This window comes from Crinia signifera, chromosome 2 (assembly GCF_055691185.1).
Source record: "Crinia signifera chromosome 2, ASM5569118v1, whole genome shotgun sequence".
In the NCBI taxonomy this organism is placed as follows: domain Eukaryota; kingdom Metazoa; phylum Chordata; class Amphibia; order Anura; family Myobatrachidae; genus Crinia; species Crinia signifera.
Genome location: NC_139218.1, coordinates 9157075 through 9182856, shown reverse-complemented (window position 1 = coordinate 9182856; position 25782 = coordinate 9157075). Strand labels below are relative to the sequence as shown.

Below are 25782 nucleotides of genomic sequence, written 5' to 3'. Positions count from 1 at the left end.
ACATGTACTGGCTTAAGCATGGGGACCTTTCGGGGGCTGTAGGATTTGAATTCATGACGACGTAGTGTGTTACTAATGGTAACCTTTGTGACTGTGGTCCCAGCTCTCTTGGGGTCACTTACCAGGTCTCTCCATGTAGTTCTGGGCTGATTCCTCACCGTTCTCAAGATCATACCCCACGAGGTGAGATCTTGCACGGATCCCCAGGTCGAGGGATATTGTCAGGGATCTTGTATTTCTTTAATTTTTTTAAATTGCGCCAACAGTTGATCTCTTGTCACCAAGCTGCTGCATTTTGCTGAGTAGCTCACCCCAGCCTTGTGCAGCTCTACAATTTTCTCCCTGGTGTTCTTAGACCATGGTGGAGAGTTTGCGGTCTGACTGTGACAGGTGTCTTTTACACAGATAACCAGTTCAAACAGGTGCCATTAATACAGGTAACGAGTGGAGGATAGAAGAAGTCTTCTTCTTCTTCTTCTTCTTCTTCTTCTTCAAGAAGTAACAGGTCTGTGAGAGCCAGAAATCTTGCTGGTGTCCAAATATTTATTTTCCTCAAGAATATGCAAATAAATTGTTAAAAATCATACAATGTGATTTCCAGTTTTTTTCCACATTCTGTCTCTCACAGTTAAAGTGTACCTATGATGGAAATTACAGACTTCTCTCATCTTTTTAAGTGGGTCAACTTGCACAATCGGTGGCTGTCCAAATACTTTTTTTCCTCTGTGTGTGTGTGTATATATATGTGTGTGTATATATATATATACTGTATATATATGACGAAGTACGTGACTATGAAACGCGTTGGGGCGTGGCCTGGCATTGCTGTCTGCCCACCTGCTATTTCGTGATGCACCAGTGTTTCCGAGTGTAACCGCTCCTACAGTAAGCGCGTCTGGGACACTTACATTCTTTGCTGCTATGTTGAACAACTGACTGTGTTACGTTACCCAGCACCTGCCTAAACGTGGAAAGTTTGTTTTAAATAAAACCTTGTCTATCTTTAAATGCTGCACTATGGAGCGCTCTTGTTTTTTCCTTTAGATATATATATATATCTATATATATATAAATTTTTTCCCAAGTCCGATATCCAGTGAATCAGAAGAGAACGTATTTATTTGAATAATTATTCACTTGGTTCACTTGGTTGGCACAGAATAATCAGATTAATCTTTAATCAAAAGTGCATAGCGGCGAAAACCAACGCATTTCGTCTATAACAGACTTCATCAGGGGCAAATATTTTTTTCTTACAACAGATGAGATTCTCTTTCAAGACAATGGCCTTTATTCAGCTTTGATCACAGTACAAATGTGTTCTCAAAATGGGCAAAACCATGCTGCACGGCAGGTGGGGCAGATGTAACGTGTATAGAGAGAGTTAGATTTGTGTGAGTTATTTTGTTTCTGTGCAGGGTGCATTCTTTTTATACTGCAATTTAGATTTCAGTTTCAACACACCCCACCCAAATTTAACTCTCTCTGCTCGTTACATCTGCCCCACCTGCAGTGCACATGGTTTTGCCCATTTTGAGAACAAATTTGTACTGCGACCAGATATGAATAAGGGCCAATGATCCATAGTGTTAAGCTCATGTTAATTTGGAGCCAAAAATGATAAATATAGAAGTTTTCCTTAATAGGTTATTTCTTGAAAATCTTCCTCTGTCCAATTTCCGTGCTCTTTTGCCCATATTTACTTTTTCCTTTTATTGGCCAGTGTCAGATTTTTTTTGCCACGCTGTAGACATTAACAATGTAGACTCATCGTCACTGTAGACATTAACCCTGGTGTTTTGTGGGTACCATTTAATGAAGCTGCTAGTTGAGGACCTGTGAGACATCTATTTCTCAAACTAGAGACTCTAATGTACTTGTCTTCTGGCTCTGGGGCCTCCCACTTCTCTTTCTACTGTGGTAAGAGCCTGTTTGTGCTGTTCTCTGAAGGGAGTAGTACACACTGTTGTAGTAAAATGTTCAGTTTGTTGGCAATTTCTTCACTTAGCCTTCACTTCAGAAACAAGAATAGACTGTTGAGTTTTACATGAAAGTTCTATTTTTCTAGACATTTTGAGAGTATTATCGAACCCACAAATGTGATGCTCCAGATACTAAACTGGCTCAAAGAAAGGGCAGTTTTATAGCTTCTCTAATGAGCAAACATATTAGCACCATTTTGAGCTGTGCTAACATAATTGCACAAGGGTTTTCTAATCATCGATTAGTCTTCTAACACGATTACAGTATTACGGAAAAGGGGGGGGGGGTTCCCTGGTATACCTGCGCACGGAATCTATCTAGGTGTATACTCAGGACTAGCAGCTGCACTTGTAACGGATGACTGGGTCCGTTTGAGTTTTTACAGTATAGCGAGATTGGGTTTAGTGCCGCGCTCTGTCACTAAGATTCTAACAATGGTTTGTTTAAATGAATGGGTGTTTTTATTAATGTATAAAACCAAAACAAGAACAAAAACAAAAAACAAAAGTTGTGCAACAGAACACTTGCTCCTTTCAGTGCATTGTCCAGTCTGTATATGCTGGAGGAATGCACTCATAATCAATAATCAGTGATAGTCTTATTGAAAAAGTTCAGCGGCGTCCCGGGACTGATTATTGGTTTCTTGAAAGCCGGACAATATTGTATCTTCAAGTGTACACACCACGCAACTTATTGGTAGACATTCCAATTCCAACATAATTGCGTGTAACCACCCCACATATATATCCTATCACATCGTGGTGTCGGTTCCAGACACACCATTTATGAACTACCTATCAGAGTGAATTTTTTGGTATTTTTAAATCAATTTTCGATATATATGTATATACATTTCTTTCAATCATTTTTTTCTTCCTTTTTTGCAAAGCACCCTTGCTCTTGAAGGAGTGCATTCCTCCAGCATATACAGACTGGACAATGCACTGAAAGGAGCAAGTGTTCTGTTGCACAACTTTTGTTTTTTTTTGTTTTTTGTTTTTGTTTTATACATTAATAAAAACACCCATTCATTTAAACAAACCATTGTTAGAATCTTAGTGACAGAGCGCGGCACTAAACCCAATCTCGCTGTTCTAACACGATTAGCAAACACAATGTACCATTAGAACACTGAAGTGATGGTTGCTGGAAATGGTCCTCTATACACCTACAGATGCGACTACTCTCATTGTGGCCGCCGGCACGCCATTCGCTGGTTTCTTGCAGATGGCGATCCAGCGGACGTGGAAACGCAAGCTTCTAACACGCTTGTCAACAATGGGACGTGCCCCATTCTGGCGTATGGCGCATCGTGGAGGACAGCAGTAGTCTTGATGCGAGCAGTCCCATCTGTACTGTATGTAGATATTCCTTTAAAAACCAGACGTTTGCAGCTAGTATAGTCATTTAACACTAACAATGTATAAAATACATTTCTGATTAATGCAATGTTATTTTCATTGGAAAAAACTGTGCTTTTCTTTCAAAATGAAGGAAATTTATAAGTGACCCCCAAACCTTAGAACAGTAGTATATATATACACACATATATAATAGGAAAGCCAAAGAAATATCAGAGTGCGCTTAGAGTATAAATTCCATCTAGAGACCATAAATTGCCAATTTGGGCATTATACAATAAAACTTCAATAGTAAAATCAAATATTTCATTCACAGAATTTGCAGATTGGCACAGACATTACTGATTCAACAAATGTAACAATTGTACACAAAAATGTCAGATTTTTCTTAATCATACAGATTGTATATTGAAACTCTTGGAACCCGACACATTTTATCCTTTCACATTGTGGAGTCAGGTGTGAGATTACACACTCTGGACTGAATTGCCATTTTTACACCTGGATCGAAGTAAATCCGGATAGAATTGTATACACCCTCTTTGACCATAAGGACAATTATTTGGCTATACAGTATGTATTTTAGGCTTAAATATGGATGACATCCAATGATACCACAATATCAATCATTAGACTGATCAGTGCTATTTCACCTACTTGACCTTAAGCCTGAAGAAGTCTAAAGGAGCCCATACACGCTCCGATCCCGGCGGTGCGATGTGTGCTTTGAGGTGCGTGCTCCCGCGGCACCTCATTGCACAGTACAAAAAGTATGTGCTGCACGTACTTTTTGTACTTGCTTTTCATCACATCGCATCACATTGCATGCACAAGGCATGCAATGCGATGTGATGGATGCTATTTAAGCCCACAACGCACGCCGGGATCGGAGCGTGTAAGGGCTCCTTCAGGAGGAAACACGTTGGGTATCGAGTTGAATGGTCACACCTGCTTTGAATCTTTACTGAACACAACTGTGAAAACGTGTTAATATTGGATGCACTAAAGAAGATTAGTGATCCTTTTTTTATGAATACTTTATTGATATTTTATATCTGTAAAGAATGTGATTACAGATGATGTTTTTACATATGTTATTCCATAAATTAATGTCACAGTGAAATCTTAAACTTGATTTATTGTTCTGGGTGGCCCGTTGTTCTTTACATATATATCCCATCCCTCACTAACAGGAGGTGTTGCATCTATCTCGTTAAGCGCACTGTAGGGGTCGTATGATTTATATATATATGTGCTAATTTAAATGATAAAATACAGGCTGCCTTATCCACTGAAATTCTCTGTAGGGTGAGAATACAAGGGAATGTTCAAAACAATGTTGAGTGAATGATGCTGGATGTTTGGTGCAGGAACAACGCTATTTATCACACAGCTGATTGCACTTTTTATATAAGACTATCTCCGCTTTACTAACAGAGCTTTGAGTTTTCATCTATGAATCTCTTTACTGAGACTGTTATCCATATCATCTGAAGCATTTATTGGTGTTGCATAGTACTTTGAAATACAGATGTACCCCTGAAGTCTGTATTAGATGAAACGCGTTGGGTATTTTCTGCTTGAAACTCCAAAAGGGGCTGTGAAACCATTTCTTAGGGTGCCAGACGGGGTCCTGATGTCAGGCTAATGACTGTTGGGATCCCGACTGTCGGAACCCTATACCACACCCGTTTCTTATGCTGAAATTCAACAACGTTTCTTTGAATTTTATGGAAGACTTTTTAAAAAGAAAAACTACACATTCTCGCTAATTGGATCCCGGACAGTTAGGGGAATACAGGTGTAAATAGGTACCTCGATGGTTGCAGAGTACCAAGGCGCCAACCCACTCTTGTTTTGAATAAAAAAAATATATATATATATACAGTATTGCGCAAGCATTACCTTTTTGCTGGGAGTGCCGGTCTATTTGAAATGTGCATATATATATATATATATATATATATATATATATAGAATTTGTAGAGAGGCAGGCACTCACCAACACTGAGAGTTTTGTGCAAAAGCAAAAGTAGTCTTTATTCGTCACATCATAGGGACATCAAAACAGGCATCGACGTTTCGACCCGCAACAGGGGTCTTTGTCAAGATCATCAAACATGGGTACACCAGACACCTTGTCTGGTGTACCCATGTTTGATGATCTTGACAAAGACCCCTGTTGCGGGTCGAAACGTCGATGCCTGTTTTGATGTCCCTATGATGTGACGAATAAAGACTACTTTTGCTTTTGCACAAAACTCTCAGTGTTGGTGAGTGCCTGCCTCTCTACAAATTCTATGTTTGGGATCCAAAAATCCTCTAAAGTGGAGCACCGCCCTGTATCCCTCTCTCATGGACTGAGTGCGGTTCTTCCAATATATATATATATATATATATATATATACACAGCTGTAGTTACGCTCATCGTGGCTCGGATATGGCACGCCGAGGCGCATACATAGTGGCATACATTTTTGCATGCAGGCTGCGAATGTGCACGCTGCTGCGAATGAGTTTGCGATGGCCCTGTCGTTTTGTTTCCTTTTATTCCTGAGCGGCGCCGTCTCTTGCTGTCATTAACAGCGCCGCAGCCCAGAGAATGGCGGTTGCATTTGTGCGCAGACAGTAATTATGCTTACCGTCAAAAGTTTATTTGACTTACGAACTTAAGCCATAGAACTAATACACAGAAATATAGCGGTCTGTCCGCAGCACGTTGCACCCAGGAGCGATAGAGGAATGATAACGCTGCCTCCTCCAATCCGAGGAGAACCGGAGGAAAGGGGGGGGGATGAGTTTTATGTAAGTTTTCTGTTTTCCCTAAAACTTGTTCTCTGTGTATTTCTGAGAAATAATTAAAACCCAAAACTTTACATGTCTGCTTATGGCGTGTGGGAGAGCGGGTCATGGAAACTGTGGGACAGAAGCAGAAACCACAGGCTTGTGGGATATAAAGGCTTTAGAGTAAAAGTGTAAGTGATGGACTGTATATATAAATAATGTGCCTATTTATAAGACTCATGAAGACACGATGTTCTCGCAGCAGCGCTCCCCCTCCCTTCCTGCACTCACTGCTGCTATATAGGAGGCCAAAGGATTGGGGTGTGCCGGACATATAGTTCTCAGCTGTGTGACCTGGCACTGCGTCTAATGACACATTTATAGCTGTGGAACACAAAGCACAAGTCCTCATTGTGTACATACATGTATCCTATTTATATCTGCATCATGGGGAAGTGGACAGATGCACGCTGATGGGCACAACGAGGGTTCTGTGCCAAAGGAAATCACGTACTTGTGAGCCTGCCCAAACCCATGCATCCATCTTTATTATTGTTCCTGATTCTTGTGTGCATCGTGTCCTGAGCTCTGGATCTTCCTGGAAGGAGCTGACAGTGTTTAGCAGCTGCGCAGGCGTCATAGTCGGGCGCAGACACCAGTGAGCGAGCTGCGCGCTGAGCGTTCCTATAGGCAAATTCCCCAGCTCGCCTCTCCACGCCGCTCCGTGCCCCCTCTCGGACTTCTGTGTGCGAGCACTCGCTCACAGTGGCTGCACATGCGCAGGAAAACCTATGGATTAATGGAAACATTGGTCTTTGTATACACTGGACACTGTATGGATACAGTAGTAATATCTAACACTATAGATGGTCTATAGTATCGGCTGTATCATACATTTATATAATATATATATATATACAGATAGGATTGCCGATCATGGCGGTGCCCCATTCTGTCAAGCCCTCCGCCATCTCCCCGCTGCTCCCCCGCAGCCCAGACTTACTCCCTGCCCGTCTCCCTGAAGCGGACAAGGCAAGGAAGCCGCTCCCAGCCACCGTGATTACGGGGATGGTGTCCCCGTCAGCTGGAGCTCTTGTCCGCCATCCTGCATCAAGCTCAGGACATCTGGTGATCCTGCGGGCTCGCTGACAGGCGTTCTACCTGTAAATGGTCATGAAAAGGATAAACATACCATAATTAATACATAGAACCAGCACTGCACTCTCTAGGCACAACATTTTCCTACTGGTGGTAAGGCTCCTGTCTCTTCTTCATGGTAGCTGCTCTCTGGTCCACTGCACTGACTGAGCCGCACACACCGCAGACTTGGTAGTTCTTCTAGGTGGTGTCAGCTCTAGTAATCATATTATATACCACTGCAATTGTTGTAATAATCTGAACCACTTGCCAAGAGTAGGGAGGTTTCCGGGCAACCAGAACCCTCCCCCCCCCCAGCATTTGCCTATGTATTTATCTACTTGGGGATGCTTGGAGTTTTGGGCTCTTAATTCACCATGAATTGCGACTCAGTAAATGTACATGTCGTGCACAAATCATACCTACCGACTTTTAAAACTTCAGGGTCAGGGGCTGTGGTCAAAATGCGGGAGACTAAACCACCATCCCGGGGGTGTGTCAGAAATAATGCAGGCGTGCCCAGGCATTTCAGGGGAGGGTCTGTGACATCAGCGCCTTGGTCAGCCTGTCTCTGTTGCAGATTATTGGCAGCCTCAGACCTGCTCAGATTTGCACAGACAGCAAGGCCTCACTCTGTAATGAGTACAAATGTTGAATGTGTTAATAGAGGGTTATCCCAACTCTGACAGATGATGGAAGGGAATGACCACTGAATGCCCAATGCTCTAGTAGTGGCCTTATCTGGAAGGTACTTACCTTCATGCCTCATTAGTCAGATCCTCTCTGTGCCTAGTCAGCCATTCATGTCTCCTTCTGGTTGCTGGGAGAATCACATGGGTAATATGCTCTCTTGATATTGTTTTATTGAGTTTTATAGGCACACACCAAGTTAACCAATGATGTTGGTAAATAAATAGATACTGTAGCACACACAGCCGTACTCACCGTTACATGCCGTACTCACTGTTACATGTACATTGGAAATGGAGTGAGGTCTCATACAGCTCACCAGCCAGTGAGTGTAAGCTGAGATGGGTAGTGGTGCAGTGATGCTGGAACAGGTTTATAGCAGATAATCACCAGGTCTCTCACAGGCGCTAAGCAGGCGGCCTCAGTTTCCCACCATGTCTACACAGTAAAGAAAAGATGGCCACTGCACTTGCTCAGTAGAGATCTGTGTGGCCATCTTGGGATGAGGGCATGAAGCCTCCCTGGAGAACAGGAAGACTGGAGTCTGCGCAGCAAGTAGCAGAGTCTTTGGACAATATGCAGGGTACAAATGCCCTAATTTTCCTGAAATTATTTATTATATTCTGGGAGTTCATATGAAATAAAGGCAGCTGCAGTATGCCCTTCATTTACATAACAGCTAAATGTGATTGGTGGCAGTGCACAGAGGGGGAGGAGTCACACTATTCACTGAAAATCTTGTAAAAATGACCCCTTCCTTCTACCCATTTTACTAAGGTAAAGGTCCATACACACTGGGCGACTGTGCTCAGCGTGTATGGACAGCAATGATTGCTATCATCTCTGGGGGGAAAGCGGCTCAGTGCATACACACTGAGCCGCTTTCCCCCTGCCCGGTGCCGTCAGAGGAGGGTGGAAAGCTTTTCATAGCGCAGCACTGTGCAAAGCCAACCTCAAAGCCGCTCATCTGCTGGTAATACTAACAGATGAGCGGCTTTCCCAGCGATGATGCGGGAGCATGCAGCAGCGCTCACCGCCGGGGCTTTCCCAGTGATGATGCGGGAGCCCGCCGCAGCGCTCACCGCCGGGGCATACACAGTGGGCGGCTTTCCCAGCGATGATGGGAAGAAAGTGCTTATTGGGGAGATACCAGTCACAGATCATCTATCTATCTACCTACCTATCTCTCTCTCTCTCTCTCTCTCTCTCTCTCTCTATATATTATATATATATATATATATATATATATATATATATATATATAACAAAGTACTAGTCAGGCACTCCCAATAAGACAACGATGGTTTCCTGGTGCCTTCACAATGAGGGATAACAAGGAAGGAGCTGGTGCGGCACTCAGTAGTGTAATGTAGAAGAAAATAAACTCACGGAGCCATCAGATTAAGGACAACGTTTCAGTTGTATTAAAACAACTTTTGTCAAGTCTTACATACTTGACAAAAAGTTGTTTTAATACAACTGAAACGTTCTCCTTAATCTGATGGCTCCGTGAGTTTATTTTCTTCTACATTACACTACTGAGTGCCGCACCAGCTCCTTCCTTATATATATATATATATATATATATATATATATATATACTTTATATACTGTATATTGTTTGAGAATAGGAAGAAAACACGGCATAAATTAGCATCCAGATGATTTCCCATTATAAAGTATACAATTTTCAAATGTAAAACGTTCTCACAATTCACACAAACAATAGACCAAGTTCAGACTGGTGACTGGACCATGCACAGATCAGTGAGATATTTGCATAGTTCTATCCCAAAAAATGGGGTTAAAGAAAAATTTAAAAAAAGGCGTGCCCCAGCCGGGGGAAACTTTTTATCGAAGTTCTCCCGGCCATTGCATTAATCTGTGTGGCTGGTCAGCCCGGGCAGGGATCCCGGGGAAGTGGGGACCCCCCACAATAAAGGGGTCCCCCCTCCAGAGTTAACCCTGCCCAAAAACCGCATGTCACCATGTCTAAAAATTTGCACATGTGTATTCATTCGCACTCTCATGACCAAAAATCGCTCCAAATCGGATGCAGCTTCTGTTTCTACACGAAAATTTGCATTAATTGCCGATTTTAAAGCGATATGGTGCAATTTCGGAATCTTACTAAAATCTCATTATATTACTTCTCACCCCACCTAAGTTTTGTGTGAACTGTGTAGATTTGTGTAGACCGGGCACATTGGTTTACCAGGATGTGTAAAGCTTCTGAGCCTCTATCCATGAGTCTGCACGCTACGTCACTGCGTTCTGTATTACCCCCCCCCCCCCCCCCCAGTTATACCCCAGGGGACAAATAACAAACAATAAGAAATCAGATTGTGTAAGAGATAAACTTTTATATTAATTGTATAATAACTATATACTAGTTTTACTTGCTGGATCATTTTAAAATTTAAAAAAATCCCTGCGCAGTGGGTGAAAATAACTGTCACAGTTTGTAGACCACCCATTGTGTCACGTGTTTATGTTCTATGTCGCCGACGATGCGTGTTCCGGCGCGTTGTCAGCGACATCCTCCGTTGTCTGTACATGCAGTATGAGCGAGGGCCATACTTTGGAAGGCAGAATGGTCCCCTCTACATCGCTACCGGCAGCGGCAAGTGTATATGCACTAGCCAATGTCGGGGCCCCGGGCGCTAACGATGACACAACGGCTACACATTGCCTAGTGTGTGCCCAGCCTTAGAATGGTCCTGCCCACCTGTAATACTGGCCATTATCCTCCCCAAACCCCCCACCAGATAACACCCTGCGCGCCACATTATAGAGGCACACACTCCCTGCCCACAGTGCTCTGTACCCTTAAGTGCTTTCTAATATTACAAGTGGCTCTGATCCCAGATTAACCATATAGTACACAGCTGTACAGCATAACAAACAGGCGATGGGTCAAGCGGCCCCACAGGATTCCACAGATGCCAGTGCTCCGGAGATCTCGTTAGTCACAGAGGAAGTTCCGTCTCCCTGTGCCACTTGGGCTGGCAGCACCGTGTGTAAGTTCTAGTCTCGGGCACACAGCGAGCTTCTCTGCTGCACAATACAGTGTAGGCTGTGAGTGTCTGACAACCTGCTGCTGGTAATGTCCCCTACTGGCAGCCTGGCAGTAAAATCAAATGTTGGAATTAATGCCTAATGTATTATAAGCTGGGAGTGGCTGAGTTTATGGAAATCTTAGTGAGTCCAGAGTTCGGAGAGAGGCCGCTCACATCAGGTACGTAGATCTGCTCATTTTAAGGGACTGTCTGTGTGCCGAATCCAGCGACGATTGTGTCCTAGTTAATGCCCAGCAGGCACATGGAGTTAATGGGGTATCGTATGCCCGGGCAGCCTGGTACAGCTCATTCGCTGTAAGTCACTTCTTTACTTGTTCCTCCCTCTTGTGGGCACTGGGAAAGCGAGAAAGGAGGGAAAGAAAAAAAAAAAAATCCTCGTTCCACAACAATACTGCCCATTGTACACCGGTGCCAGCCAGAGAAACAGCAGGAAGCAACCAGCTGTGCCAAATCAGCAACCACTTAATTCCTGGAATGTTTGAGATATTTGGAGTTACTCAGCAGATAGAACCGCAGGACTGATATCAGTGGACATGGCCGAAGTAAGAGTTGTCTGTCTTACTGTAGGTACGTGGCTGATTGATTGAAGGCAACTTTGTAGGACTTTTGTGTTTCTGTGTCGTCATCCCCCGTCGCGGGGAATTTGGATGGCGGTCAAGTAGAGTGCTCCCGTGTTGTGGTGAGATTGTCATTGTGACTGTATCAGTCAGCCACTTACTGGAGTGCTGTAGTTTGTGCTGGTAGTACCCTAGCAGGCCATCTGACTGTGTGTAACTATGGCAACCTAGTAACGTATCGCTATACTGTTCTATCTGCCGCAAACCCTACTAGCCTCTGCGCCTCCGTACCTCCATTCTGTTCACACTGATATACTGTAGATGAGGAATAATGATGATCATTTTTTTCCCACCTGATGCGTTGTATAATAGAGAGGCCACCGGTGGCACCAAATGCTCGTTTTACTTGTCACAAGCCTTTGCCGCCATCCAGGCCTGGGTCCTATAAGTCCTTTTCACTTAAAGGACCACTGCACTTGAAGAAAGTTGGCTGTTACAAAGTTGACCAAAACTTTGTAAAGCATAAACTGCATTATCAGATCTCGGGAATCGGGGACAAGTGTGCTGGCGATGGATGGCATATTGTACCCTATAGCCTAGTTGAAGGACGTTCCCTGGCCATATATGGGCAGTAATTGTGGGCACCCTTCCCCCAGCCGCATGGCACATGTACATAGGTTCCTGACCACCGGTCGTGCGTGGGGACTAGTCTACACGTACATTACTTGTTAGTTGTATATGTTACATGTACGGTCACTTGCATTTTAAGATTAATGGCCCTTTAAATGTAATCTTAAGTGGTTGACGTCTAACAAACATACAATGCATCTGCATTTCTGCAGACCTTTGCCCGATGACTTCGCCGCTGCCAAATCAAATAAAGGATCTAAATAAAAAATACCTTATCTCTATAAAATAAATAATTAACTTTTAGGGGCACCGCACACCTACATTATTTCCCAGAAAGGCCGTTCAGATCGGGATATCACCCATTTATACTCATAAATTAGGTCACCTCTAAGCCAACGTTCATTCCCCCAAATAAACAAACCTAATTTTTTAATACAGCATTTTCATTAGTGAGAGTTCCGAGCTGGGTCCTTACTACAGCGAGGTGCAGAACTGTCCCCCCATACTCCATATGTGGCCTTAATAGTTATAACTACGGGAAATTTACTATACACACTGGATGTGGACATCGCCGATACATTGTCCGACCAAGGTAGAAGTACTTCTAGGTGCCCACCTACTGTCCCCCTCCCCCCGCCCCGTACACTCACAGCCTGGCACTACACTCACAGTCTGGCACTGCGTCTCCGCACTCAGCTTAATGATCTGCAAATCCCTTTCCATCATTCTAGCCAGTTATGTATCATGTGTAGTTAGCATGGCGGTTACCAAAGGCAGTATGCGTAACCCAACACTACACTGTTACTCAGGTCATACACTGTACAAGGTCATGCACCCCCCCCCCCTACACTGTAACTCATGTCATGCCCTCACCCCACTACACTGTTACTCAGGTCATGCCCCCCCCTAATACACTGTAACTCAATTCATAACCCCCCCTACACTGTAACTCATGTCATCCCCCCTACACTGTAACTCATGTCATGCCCCCCACACTCTCACTACAATGTTACTCAGGTCATGCCCCCACCCCACTACACTGTAACTTATGTCATGCCCCTCACCCCCACTACACTGTTACTCAGGCCATGCCCACCCCCTCCCCCCAATACACTGTAACTCAATTCATACCCCCCCTACACTGTAACTATGGTCATCCCCCCCCCCCCCTACACTGTAACTCAAGTAATGGCCCCCTACACTGTAACTCTGCTCATGCCCCCCCCTACACTGTAACTCAATTCATACCCCCCCTACACTGTAACTATGGTCATGCCGCCCTACACTGTAACTCTGCTCATGCCCCCCCCCCCCCTACACTGTAACTCAAGTAATGGCCCCCTACACTGTAACTCTGCTCATGCCCCCCCCCCCCCTACACTGTAACTCAAGTAATGGCCCCCTACCCTGTAAATCATGTCATGCCCCCCACCCTCTCACTACAATGTTACTCAGGTCATGCCCCCCCCCACCTACACTGTTACTCAGGTCATACCCCCCCCCCCCACACTGTAACTCATGTCATGCCCCCCCTCCCCCCACACACACACACACTGTAACTCTGGTCATGCCCCCCCTCTACACTGTATCTATACTGTTAACTCAGGCATGCCCCACCTACACTGTTACCCAGGGCATGCCCCCCCCTCCCCTTTTGTTGTCATTTAGGACAAACCCTTGCCCCCCCTCTTTACAATGTAACTCAAGGCATTCCCTGCTTGCATTCCCTATAATTTGCCCCAGGTTTGTGTATATCTTTGTACCTTTCCCATATTTCCTGCCCAACACTCTCCTACCACTGTTACTGCACAGTCTCATCCTCTTAAGTTTCCTCTAAGGACCACCAACTTCAGTGGCCCAGCACCCCCTAATGTACACTGGCGATCCATTAGACTGGGTATAGAGGTGCGGCTAATAGTAGTTGGGCACTACTAAATTTAGTATAAGTGCAAGGAACCTCCCCCTCTACTACCCATCAGCCGCCAGTTTGAAAAAAGTGCCCTAGGGAGTTGGTCATGCGGGACCAGTGCTCCTATTCACCAGAGCATAAAGTGGTCCTGTAGAGGTGGTGGAACTCGTTTCCTCTGCCACCTCCCTTAGTTGGCAGAGCCTGGGACAGTGACAGGGTTTTGGGCGCCCTCTACAAAGTATAAATTAGTGCCCTACCTCCTATATTTTATAAAGGGACATCGATCTCACAAGGAAGTGGTGTGGTCACACAATAGTACCGCCAATTCAATTTAAGCCACACAGTAGTCACATTCATATTCACATTGAACCACATGTAGTGCTCCTGATTCATATTACAGCACATAGTAGTGCACTTCATTCATGTTATGACACACAGTAGTGCCCCTTACACAAGTTATGCTACACAGTAGTATTTCTTACACATGTATGCCACACAATAGTGTTGCTTATACACACAGTAGTAGTGCTCCTTACACATAATGATCACAGTAGTGCCCCTTACACATAATGATCACAGTAGTGCCCCTTATACACATAATGATCACAGTAGTGCTCCTTATACACATAATGATCACAGTAGTGCTCCTTATACACATAATGATCACAGTAGTGCTCCTTATACATATAATTATCACAGCAGTGCCCCTTAAGCTGGGTACACACCTACAGATTTGTCTGTCCAATATGTCTGGTGGGAGCAAAAATCTGAAAAATGTTTGGGAGCAAAGGAGTAGTATACACACATTATTAGTGCCCCTTGCACATAATTATCACAGTAGTGCCCCTTATACACATAATGATCATAGTAGTGCTCCATATACACATACTGATCACAGTAGGGCCCCTTATACACATAATGATCACAGTAGTGCCCCTTATACACATAATGATCAGAGTAGTGCTCCTTATACACATAATTATCACAGTAGTGCTCCTTATACACAAAATGATCACAGTAGTGCCCCTTATACACATAATGATCACAGTAGTGCTCCATATACACATACTGATCACAGTAGTGCCCCTTATACACATAATGATCACAGTAGTGCCCCTTATACACATAATGATCAGAGTAGTGCTCCTTATACACATAATGATCACAGTAGTGCCCCTTATACACATAATGATCACAGTAGTGCCCCTTATACACATAATGATCAGAGTAGTGCTCCTTATACACATAATGATCACAGTAGTGCTCCTTATACACATAATGAACACAGTAGTGCTCTATATACACATAATGATCACAGTAGTGCCCCTTATACACATAATGATCACAGTAGTGCCCCTTATATACATAATGATCACAGTAGTGCTCCTTATACACATAATGATCACAGGTGACAGCAGTAATAACAGCGGCACTTATTTTTTTGTGGGAGGGAGGCCACTGAGCCACCACGTTTTTCTTCCCTGTCTACAGGGGCTGTGTTCAGGGATGGCAGCATTCACAATGCAGACATAAGTATGCCTAGCGGGTTAGGTTTAGCCAATAGGGGGGACTTGGTATCAGGCTGCGGAGAGGGAGGGTCAGGCACTTATAAGAGGGGATTATGTTTAAGCTGCGGGGTGGTTAGGTTTAGGTGCGACGGGGAACGGGGTTGCATGCGATATATCACACGTTCAAAGGACCACATGATATTCATCGCATGTGATTTTGCCAACCAGGAGGGTCCTGGGCAGCTCAAATTGAAGGGGGGGGGGGGGGGGGGGGGTCGGCTGGCCATACACTACTGTCAAACATCGCAGTAGTGTATGGCCAGCTTTAGGGTTGGCACGAGTGGGGAGGGTTAGGGTCAAAATCGCTTATAAGGTTTCCCTGATTCGCCCCATGTGTACACAGAGGGTGATAGCAATTTGGGGCCCCGCAGTGTCGCTGTCGTCTGGCCAAATAGACACCACAGGCAAGAGGATTTTGACTAGATGCGGGCTGCTGCTGCGGATGGCCGCCGGCTTATCTCCAGCAGTAACATAGCCATATTGACCAAGCAAAAACACTTAGTGAAACTGGCCCAGCCTCCAGCCCGTGTGTGCACCCCTATACGCTTGTACAGGAGAACGGCAGGGATATTACACATGAGTCACAACAGAGCAGCGATACTGTAATCAGGAGACTGTGCGGCAGGCGCGAGGTATTATACAGCACCACCGGCTCCCGGTACTTACAGCTACTGAGAGCTGGGATGGGGAAGAAACAGTTAAGGTTTAATATACAGCAAATCCTTTCTTAATGTGCCGTAAAGATTAACCGTGTTACTTCCGGAAAGCGGTCATCACCAGGTCAGGACATTCTGTTTTCAGTCATCGCTGTAAGTTTATGAGCTGTATAGTGCGGAATGGGCCCTGGTGATACGGTAACCATTGTATATGGTGTACACACAGCTCCCAGCCTGGATATCACTAAAACCTGCACTGTTGGTGTGCCTTGAGGACCGTGGTTGGGAATGCCTGATGTAGGGACAGTGGCTTGTGCGCTGGCATCAAATACTGCTAATGTACTCTCACATGGCCGTACATGTACAGCACAGAGCACACTAACATGGCCGTACACGCAAAGTACAGAGCACACTAACACGGACAATACATGTACAGTACATAGAGCTCACTACTCATACGCAAGTCTTGTGACATGTAATTATTATTTATATGGGGCCATATACACAAAGTGCCTGAGCCAGGAATAGTGGATTGTGTAATAGGTGCCAGGATTACAGGACTTTGCTATCTGTATGTGTGTTGTCCTCAGTCACAGTTGTCCTCCATCATATACCAGCCAGTACTGCCAATGGCACAATCATGCAAATTAGGCTGGCACCGAGGCTGACATAATATATACGCAGCCAGTTTCTGGCCACAAAAGGTGTTTTACTGCCACGGAAATCAAAAATAGTTGTGGTAATAAATGTTTCACCTCTTCCTCATCACATAGGGCCACGGTTTGTACAGGATACGGTCACTAGGTATACAACATTAGGTTGACATGACTTAGGGTCGACACAAGCATTAGGTCAACAGTCAAAAGGTAGACATGGGGTTTTTCCCTTTTTTAGCCGACATGTGCCGACAGGCGGTATTTCATGCCCTACCATCCACTAGGGCGCGGTGGGAGAATAAAATAGTGTGCCGAGCGCAGAGAGGCACCGTGCCCGAAGCATGGTGAGCGCAGCAAGCATGCGAGGGGACACGGTGCTACGTTTTAGTGTCCATGTCGACTGAGTCAACATTCAGGACAAAGAAAAGTGAAATACCCCATGTTGACCTTTTGACTGTCGACCTTCCCCATGTCGACCTAATGATTGAGTCGCCCTAATGACCCTGTCGTCCTACCCGTGTCGACCTTCAGTCATGTCAACCTTCATGCATGTTGACCTAGTGGTGTCGACCTAATGCTTGTTGACCTAGTTGGTGTCTATCCAATGATACATACCTGTTTGGACATGCCTGCACTAGACGACACAGCGAACTATACAATGTATTGTGTGTACATACAATGGTATGGTCAGTGTGTGTGCTATATATTGTGTGTACATACAATGGTATGGTCAGTGTGTGTACTATATATTGTGTGTACATACAATGGTATGGTCAGTGTGTGTACTATATATTGTGTGTACATACAATGGTATGGTCAGTGTGTGTACTATATATTGTGTGTACATACAATGGTATGGTCAGTGTGTGTACTATATATTGTGTGTACATACAATGGTATGGTCAGTGTGTGTACTATATATTGTGTGTACATACAATGGTATGGTCAGTGTGTGTACTATATATTGTGTGTACATACAATGGTATGGTCAGTGTGTGTACTATATATTGTGTGTACATACAATGGTATGGTCAGTGTGTGTACTATATATTGTGTGTACATACAATGGTATGGTCAGTGTGTGTACTATATATTGTGTGTACATACAATGGTATGGTCAGTGTGTGTACTATATATTGTGTGTACATACAATGGTATGGTCAGTGTGTGTGCTATATATTGTGTGTACATACAATGGTATGGTCAGTGTGTGTACTATATATTGTGTGTACGTACAATGGTATGGTCAGTGTGTATACTATATATTGTGTGTACGTACAATGGTATGGTCAGTGTGTGTACTATATATTGTGTGTACATACAATGGTATGGTCAGTGTGTGTACTATATATTGTGTGTACGTACAATGGTATGGTCAGTGTGTGTACTATATATTGTGTGTACATACAATGGTATGGTCAGTGTGTGTACTATATATTGTGTGTACATACAATGGTATGGTCAGTGTGTGTACTATATATTGTGTGTACATACAATGGTATGGTCAGTGTGTGTACTATATATTGTGTGTACGTACAATGGTATGGTCAGTGTGTGTACTATATATTGTGTGTACATACAATGGTATGGTCAGTGTGTGTGCTATATATTGTGTGTACATACAATGTTATGGTCAGTGTGTGTACTATATATTGTGTGTACATACAATGGTATGGTCAGTGGGCGGAGCCAGTATAGCTGTCGATGACGATATCCTCAGATTGAGCAGCATGTACTGGCATCGCTAATGACTCGCAGGAATGGTAATGATATAGAGTGTACAGACTGGGCGATTCGCGGGAAAATTACGTTATGCTTGGTCGTTATCATGATTATTGTTTAACATATGTATATTCAGCTTTTTAAGTCATATCATTCCACTGTATACTATTTCCTCCTCACTTCCCACCATTCCCTCCTCACTTCCCACCAATCCTTCCTCACTTCCCACCATTCCTTCCTTACTTCACACCATTCCTTCCTCACTTCCCACCATTCCCTCCTTACTTCCCACCATTCCTTCCTCACTTCCCACCATTTCCTCCTCAGTCATCATACTTCACACTACAGCCTCATGCTTCCCAGTGTGCCCTACTCACTCAGTACCATATACTCCTGCTTTACAATACTTTCTCCTCAATTCTCACATTCTCCGGACGTCACAAATGTCACTTCAGACAGCTTAGTCTTCTCTTCAGAATATGTCCTTATTTCTCACCTTGTTCTCATTACTTCACACCACTTACTTCCATCTCACTTCCTGCTCATTTCACTCCACTCCCTCCTCACTTCACGCCACTTCCATCTCTCTTTCTGCTCATTTCACACCACTCCCTCCTTACTCCACACCACTTCCTGCTCATTTCACACCACTCCCTCCTCACTCCACACCACTTACTCCTCATTTCACACAACTTCCTCCTCACTTCACACCACTTCCTCCTCTCTTCACACCACTCTCTCCTCACTCCACCTCACCTCACAGAGTAACCTCATTTCACACAACTTCCTCCTCACTTCACACCACTTCCATCTCACTTCTTCCTCACTTCACACCACTTCCATCTCACTTCCTGCTCATTTCACACCACTCCCTCCTCACTTCACACCACTTCCATCTCACTTCCTGCTCATTACACACCACTCCCTCCTCACTTCACACCACTTCCATCTCACTTCCTGCTCATTTCACACCACTCCCTCCTAACTCCACACCACTTCCTGCTCATTTCACACAACTTCCTCCTCGCTTCCTCCTCACTTCACACCACTTCCATCTCACTTCCTCCTCACTTCACACCACTTCCATCTCATTTCCTACCCACTTCACACCACTTCCATCTCACTTCCTGCTCATTTCACACCACTCCGTCCTCACTTCACACCACTTCCAACTCACTTCCTCCTCACTTCACACCACTTCCACCTCATTTCACACAACTTCCATCTCACTTCCTCCTCACTTCATACCACTTCCATCTCACTTCATACCACTTCCATCTCACTTCCTCCTCACTTCACACCACTTCCTGCTCATTTCACACCACTCCCTCCTCACTCCACACCACTTCCTGCTCATTTCACACAACTTCCTCCTCACTTCATACCACTTCCATCTCACTTCCTCCTCACTTCATACCACTTCCATCTCACTTCCTCCTCACTTCACACCACTTCCTGCTCATTTCACACCACTCCCTCCTCACTCCACACCCCTTCCATCTCACTCCACAACACTTACTCCTCATTTCACACAACTTCCTCCTCACTTCACACCACTTCCTTACATCACACAGTTTTCTCCTCAGTCCATACCATGTCTGAGATTTGACCTTTATACCCATTTCACACATAAACCCTACAATAATCTGACTCTGACCCAGGATGCTAGCATTTATTACTTTACCCCTTTCACACTTTGGTGACGGACCAGTATTATTCCTAAGCCGTCACTGTTCACACTGGACATGTGTCTTCTGGCTTATAGTGGACACATTATGGGGTCAAATCAAAACACTTTTTTTGTTGATAATATTACCTCACCTGCTCAGATTTTGTTCAAATTAGGTATACATATGTAGAGTATAAAGTCCAAGAAAAGGACAACATTTTATTGTAATATTTCATGCCATTTCCAAATTATGGTTATGAAAAGCTGTAAAAAAATCTGTCAAAAATACACAACCAGCATATATTCAAATCACCACAGTAGCTCTCCTAATTACAGAGGGTCATTTTCTGTCATTTTATTTTGTATGCCCTTTCCTGTGATATACAACACAATAGGCTTTGTGACTATTTCCAAAAAGTGCATCAATAAAAAAGTTCTAAAAATAGTCTATACTAATATCAAATGTTTGTCAAAATGTGAAATGGTTTCATTCAGTATTTCAAAGTCATTTTAAAGCAAGGTTGTTCATTCAGAAAAGCAGGGTGTATTACAAGCAGCAAATTCAGAACAGATTTGACGGCTTCGTTAGTTTAATTCTATAAATCAGGTGAATAGAAATACTTGACATTGTATTAGTCAGTCAGCACTGTTACCTGAGGATACTGGGACAATGCCTCGGTGTCCTCAGGAGACTTGACATTGATTCTTATAGCTGGAGATACAAAATACATATCTATTAGAGGTAGACTCAGCAAACATCGACATGGTAGTATCGATCTAACTGTCAACATGGACATTGTCTGTGACTAAACTGCACTGTTTGTACAGAAGACTATATGGTAATATTCCCAGACTATAAGCACCCCTGTGACAGTGTAATGCGTGCACCTGCAGTACAGCAAGGCGTCTGCAGCTGTCAGAGAATTCGGGATATAATACTTTGTGTCAGAGCTTCCAGGCGCAGCCGTCCGGCAATACCCTTCCCGATTCCCGGCTATAGGGATCGCTGGGATTTCTGATATGATTTGGATTATCACCGACTGGTTGGATATAAATACATCTGCCGCGTGTCTGTGCAATTCATCTTTCAAGAAACTTCCCACTGACAAGATATTTATCTGGAGAGGGGTTAATCCTCCAGAAAGACAGAAGCTAATTATCTCTAATTAATTACCGCAGGCCAGCAGTATAAAAGAGAGAGACGGCTAGCGGTGGCCAACGTCCTATTACTCAGTGTGCAGCCGTCAGTGGGAGTGGTCTCGCAAACAAGCCAGGGTCCTAACGCAGAGTCTCGGAGGAGCCTGAGCCAGAACACAATGTACACGCAGAGAGGATGCTGTCATACTGAGCTGATTACTCTCAGTTAATTAGATATGAGCAAACCCAGTCTAATGCTGGAGAACAAATCCCCCGGCCGGCATGTAAACAGCGTTAGATGGAGTCCTCAGTGGCCCTCGCTATAGAAGGGAGATGAAATATTAACAGCGGCAACAGGAGAGGAAGGATCCTGGATCAGACTTCATTAGCAGCCTGTTCAGCCGGCGAGGGAGGGGTGCTGGAGGCAGGACGCCACAATTAGGCAGTGGCATATAAACAAATGGGCGATGAGAGGCCCACGGGTGCAAGGAACACAGGAGAACCTGAGTTTATGACGCCATTCGCGCCGGCAAGTGGGTGTCCAGGGTGTTGGATGGGCGAGATATGCATTATGCCCGCTCTCTGCCGGTTTATCCGGCTCTCGGCAGTCTGGGTACAATGTATTATATGCAGGTGGAGAAGGGTTGTTTGACTAGTTATAATCAATTAGAAGCATGCCTAACTTACAATAAAGTCTACTTCATATGTAACATTTCTCAGCACCGGGGACCTCTGGCCTCACTAGTGACAGCAGCATTCCATGCGCATGCATAAGCATCCGACATTGCTAAGAGCGCGCAGGTGCATGGACCCTACACGAGAGCCGCCCAAAATCAGACGGACCTCTGAACGCCCAACCACCAATTCCACCAACATGCCCATAACACGCGCCCGAGGACATTGGGGGTATTTATTAAAGCTTCTAAAAATAGGTGATGTTGTCAATAGCAACCAATCAGATCGTGTTTGTCATTTTTCTATTGCATTCTAGGAAATGATAGCCAGAATCTGAAGGCTACATCGCTTCTTTTCATGTTTAGAAGCTTTGGTAATTGTACCCCTCAGCCTGTGTGTGAACCCCCTCTGACGCTAAGTACGTCCATTCAGCCGTAAGTTAACCGCAGTTGCGTTTGCTCGGACACGGGGCATTTGCAGTGCTAAAGTGGTGATCTCCACCCGCTGGACCAAGTTGTCCAATCTGCATTGTTCCAGTAGTTGGGAAGTAGTGCAGATGTCCGCCCCGGCATGCAAATGGCTGTGTACACTGACTCATCCAGTTTTCTGGACATGAGTTTCAGGCGTGCTGTTTGGAGCCGAGTTTCCAGAAGCTACTGCCTTCTTCTCTCAAAGAGTCCAAGCTGATGGACCAGGTTCCTCTTTACACTCAGAGAATGTCCTGCAGAAACTACTTAGGGCTGGGCACGTACCATGTGCCACTGGATTTATCACAGAATGTCCAGGAGATGGCAAAGTCATGATGATCTCAGCGCAGCCTTCCTTTGCGACCTTACCAGCTCTCCAATCCATATCTCCCCCCCATCTTGATCTCTCCGTTCAGTGAGCTGATGACCTGGACATAACTTTATAAACCATTGCAGTTCTTTAGGATCCCTATAGTCACTCATGAAAACCTCTATACATTACATCAGCTGTTGAAACTTCCAGGGGACGTTTTTGAAGTCAGCCCCCCTCAACTCTATAAAGCGGAGTGATCACCAATGGTCACTGCAAGGAAGTTCAGTCCAATCCTTTACTTGGGAATTCTCTGATTTTTTTTGTTGTTTTGTTTTTATAAATTCATTATTTCTCAATACCGACAGAACCCAATGAACCCAATCATTTGTCAAGTTGTCAGATTAGGACAATTTTTCTGCATCTAGAGCCAATGGCTTGCAATAATTACAGTACATGATCCCTCGGTTAATAATTATCTATAGAACTGTCAGGGTTCTGAGTTTACAGTATATAATGGGGAAAGGGGAGTCCACTTCCCCCGCCTCAGCTGAGATCTCCTCAAGCAGGAGGACCACACTCTAGACCAGTGTTTTCCAACCTCAGTGTAGAAGGCACACGAGCCGTCAAGGTTTATTGATATCCAAGCTTCAACTTAGATAGTTAAATCAAAATAACTGAGGCACTAATTAAGTCACTTGTTCTCAAGTATGGCTGTCTTTGGACTGTTTGTGTGCCTTGAGGACTGTGGTTGGGAACCTCTGGTCTAAGCCGTACGTCACCAACTGCGGATGGAACAAAATGACCATGATAAATCAAAGACTTCAAACTCTTTGATTGCATTGGTGGATCTGAAGCCTTTCTAGCTTCGCTCTTTGGGCCTGAATACAAACTAATCAGTATTAAAGGAGACCAATAGAATACCACTTCTAATGCACAAAATAGCCACTAAGAATACCACGCCATGCATCTCGGGCTGGGCATTGGTCCTCTTTTTATCACTTACTTCTTCCATAACCAGGCGTTTGTTAGTGTTAGGGATGCCAATCCCGGGGCATTTTTTCAATCCCGGAATTTGGAATTGAAAAATGCTCATCCGGGATTGGCTTCCCTAATGCCCCGGCAGCCCCGCATACTTACCTGCGGGCAGGAGCGGCCGGGAGCTGTGCTGTCGTTTGGCTGTGAAGCTGGCAGAGCAGGTCCAGGTGGAGTTGTGCATCTGGCAGGCTGCGGCTGGAGCAGGGTTGGGGAGCGATGATGCAAGGCTGTGGGCAGGCAAGCGGAGCGACTGTGAGGCCTGTGCAGCATGACCTCTGACCATCATGATGCACAGAGAGAGCAGATCGGGCATAGGGAACAGCCGGGCAGCGTCTGAGCGAGTGCTCAGATGCTGCCCGGCATTAGACTGCGCATGCGCAGTCTAATCCCGAAATCCCAGGATTGAAATCCCGGTGTTTTTGGGGCCAGATCCCGGGATTGGCCACCCTAGTTAGTGTGTTCGCTAATCTTGAAGACCTATTTTTGGGCACCTGTCTGTTGTTTCTCTGGTATAAGTTGATTTGGGGTGTGGTATGACTGGGCGACACTCATGACCCCGGCGGTCAGTATACCTACATCGGATTAACAGCCGTTGGTACTCCGACAGAGCCACAGGTTCCATTCTTACTCTATGGGTGTCATGGTGAATAGCCCTTATTGGTCGGGGTCCCGACCGTCAGCCAGTCATCTGGCACCCGTTGATTTGGAGTTTTGTCTTTGAATGACCATAGATGGTATCCAAGGTGCTGAACTTACCGCAATCTGCTGGTTTGACACTGACACAATTTTCCTCCTGTGGTTCAAGGACCAATATCATCAAAGGTAATAATGGATCTGTCACATGGATCCAAAACCCTTACAGCAGATACTTTGATCTGCTCTGTGTGTGTGTGTGTGTGTGTGTATGTGTGTGTGTGCGTGTTAATTGAATTTCTGTATAACGCAGGTTATTGTTTTGCTTTAGCCGCCAACATAACAATACTAACAGTAGATTATTTCTCATTCAAAAGTTTCCCTGGTCACTGTAATTCGCATTATGATGATACGGGATGCGGTCAATATGCCGGTGGTCGGAATCCCGGCGGTCGCAATGCCGGCACTTTGTCCCTCTATCCACAACACCCATAGAGGGAGAATAAAATAGTGTGCCGAGCGTAGAGAGGCACCGGGCCCGCAAGTGGGGGGGGGGGGGGAGTGAAAAACTGCCCCCCCCCCCCCCTTGTCGGCATTGCGACGATAAGGTGAGTGCGGTGGTACATCTGTGACCTATATTAATAACTTTTAATATAAGACTAAACAAGAGCAGTGATTATTGTTTTCCAGCCTGATAGTAATTCACAAAATGAAGCTGTTTGTTTCCGTATATTGGGGATTACCCTGACGGCGGCAGTGGTGTTGTGTCTCTATACCGTAAGAGTGATACAACTCCCATGCTCTTTTACAACTAATCCAAATATTTACGGCGACTCGTATCTGTCCGATAATAATGTAATAATAACTGCAAACATCTGAGGAACGGTATAAAATATCCTTATTTTGTCATTGTCTAACATGGCCGATTTCTATCGAATCACACAGACAGCGACCGCCCCAGCGAATGAAATATCAGACATGCGCAGACGGGGACGAATTTAGACCTGTGCGAACAGGCCTGAATCGAACCCAACATTTTTAAATCAACTTCAACTTTCAACCATGATTCATGGTTGGGATGCGTGTTGGGATTAAGCCAATATGGGGCGTTCGCCCTCAC

General features: G+C 44.7%; 1 protein-coding gene across 7 annotated transcripts in view; it reads left to right on the top strand.

Annotated features, from left to right (window-relative positions):
* ZBTB20 (zinc finger and BTB domain containing 20) overlaps nt 1–25782 on the top strand; it is a 759091-nt gene that overhangs the window by 536140 nt on the left and 197169 nt on the right. Inside the window, exon 1 of one of the 7 annotated variants that reach the window (XM_083171559.1) lies at nt 11284–11602. The exons of the other annotated variants lie outside the window; for them this stretch is intronic. The gene's annotated coding sequence lies outside the window, so the exon portion shown is untranslated. Of the gene's footprint in view, nt 1–11283; nt 11603–25782 lie in introns of those variants that run through there. 7 annotated transcript variants of the gene reach the window in all.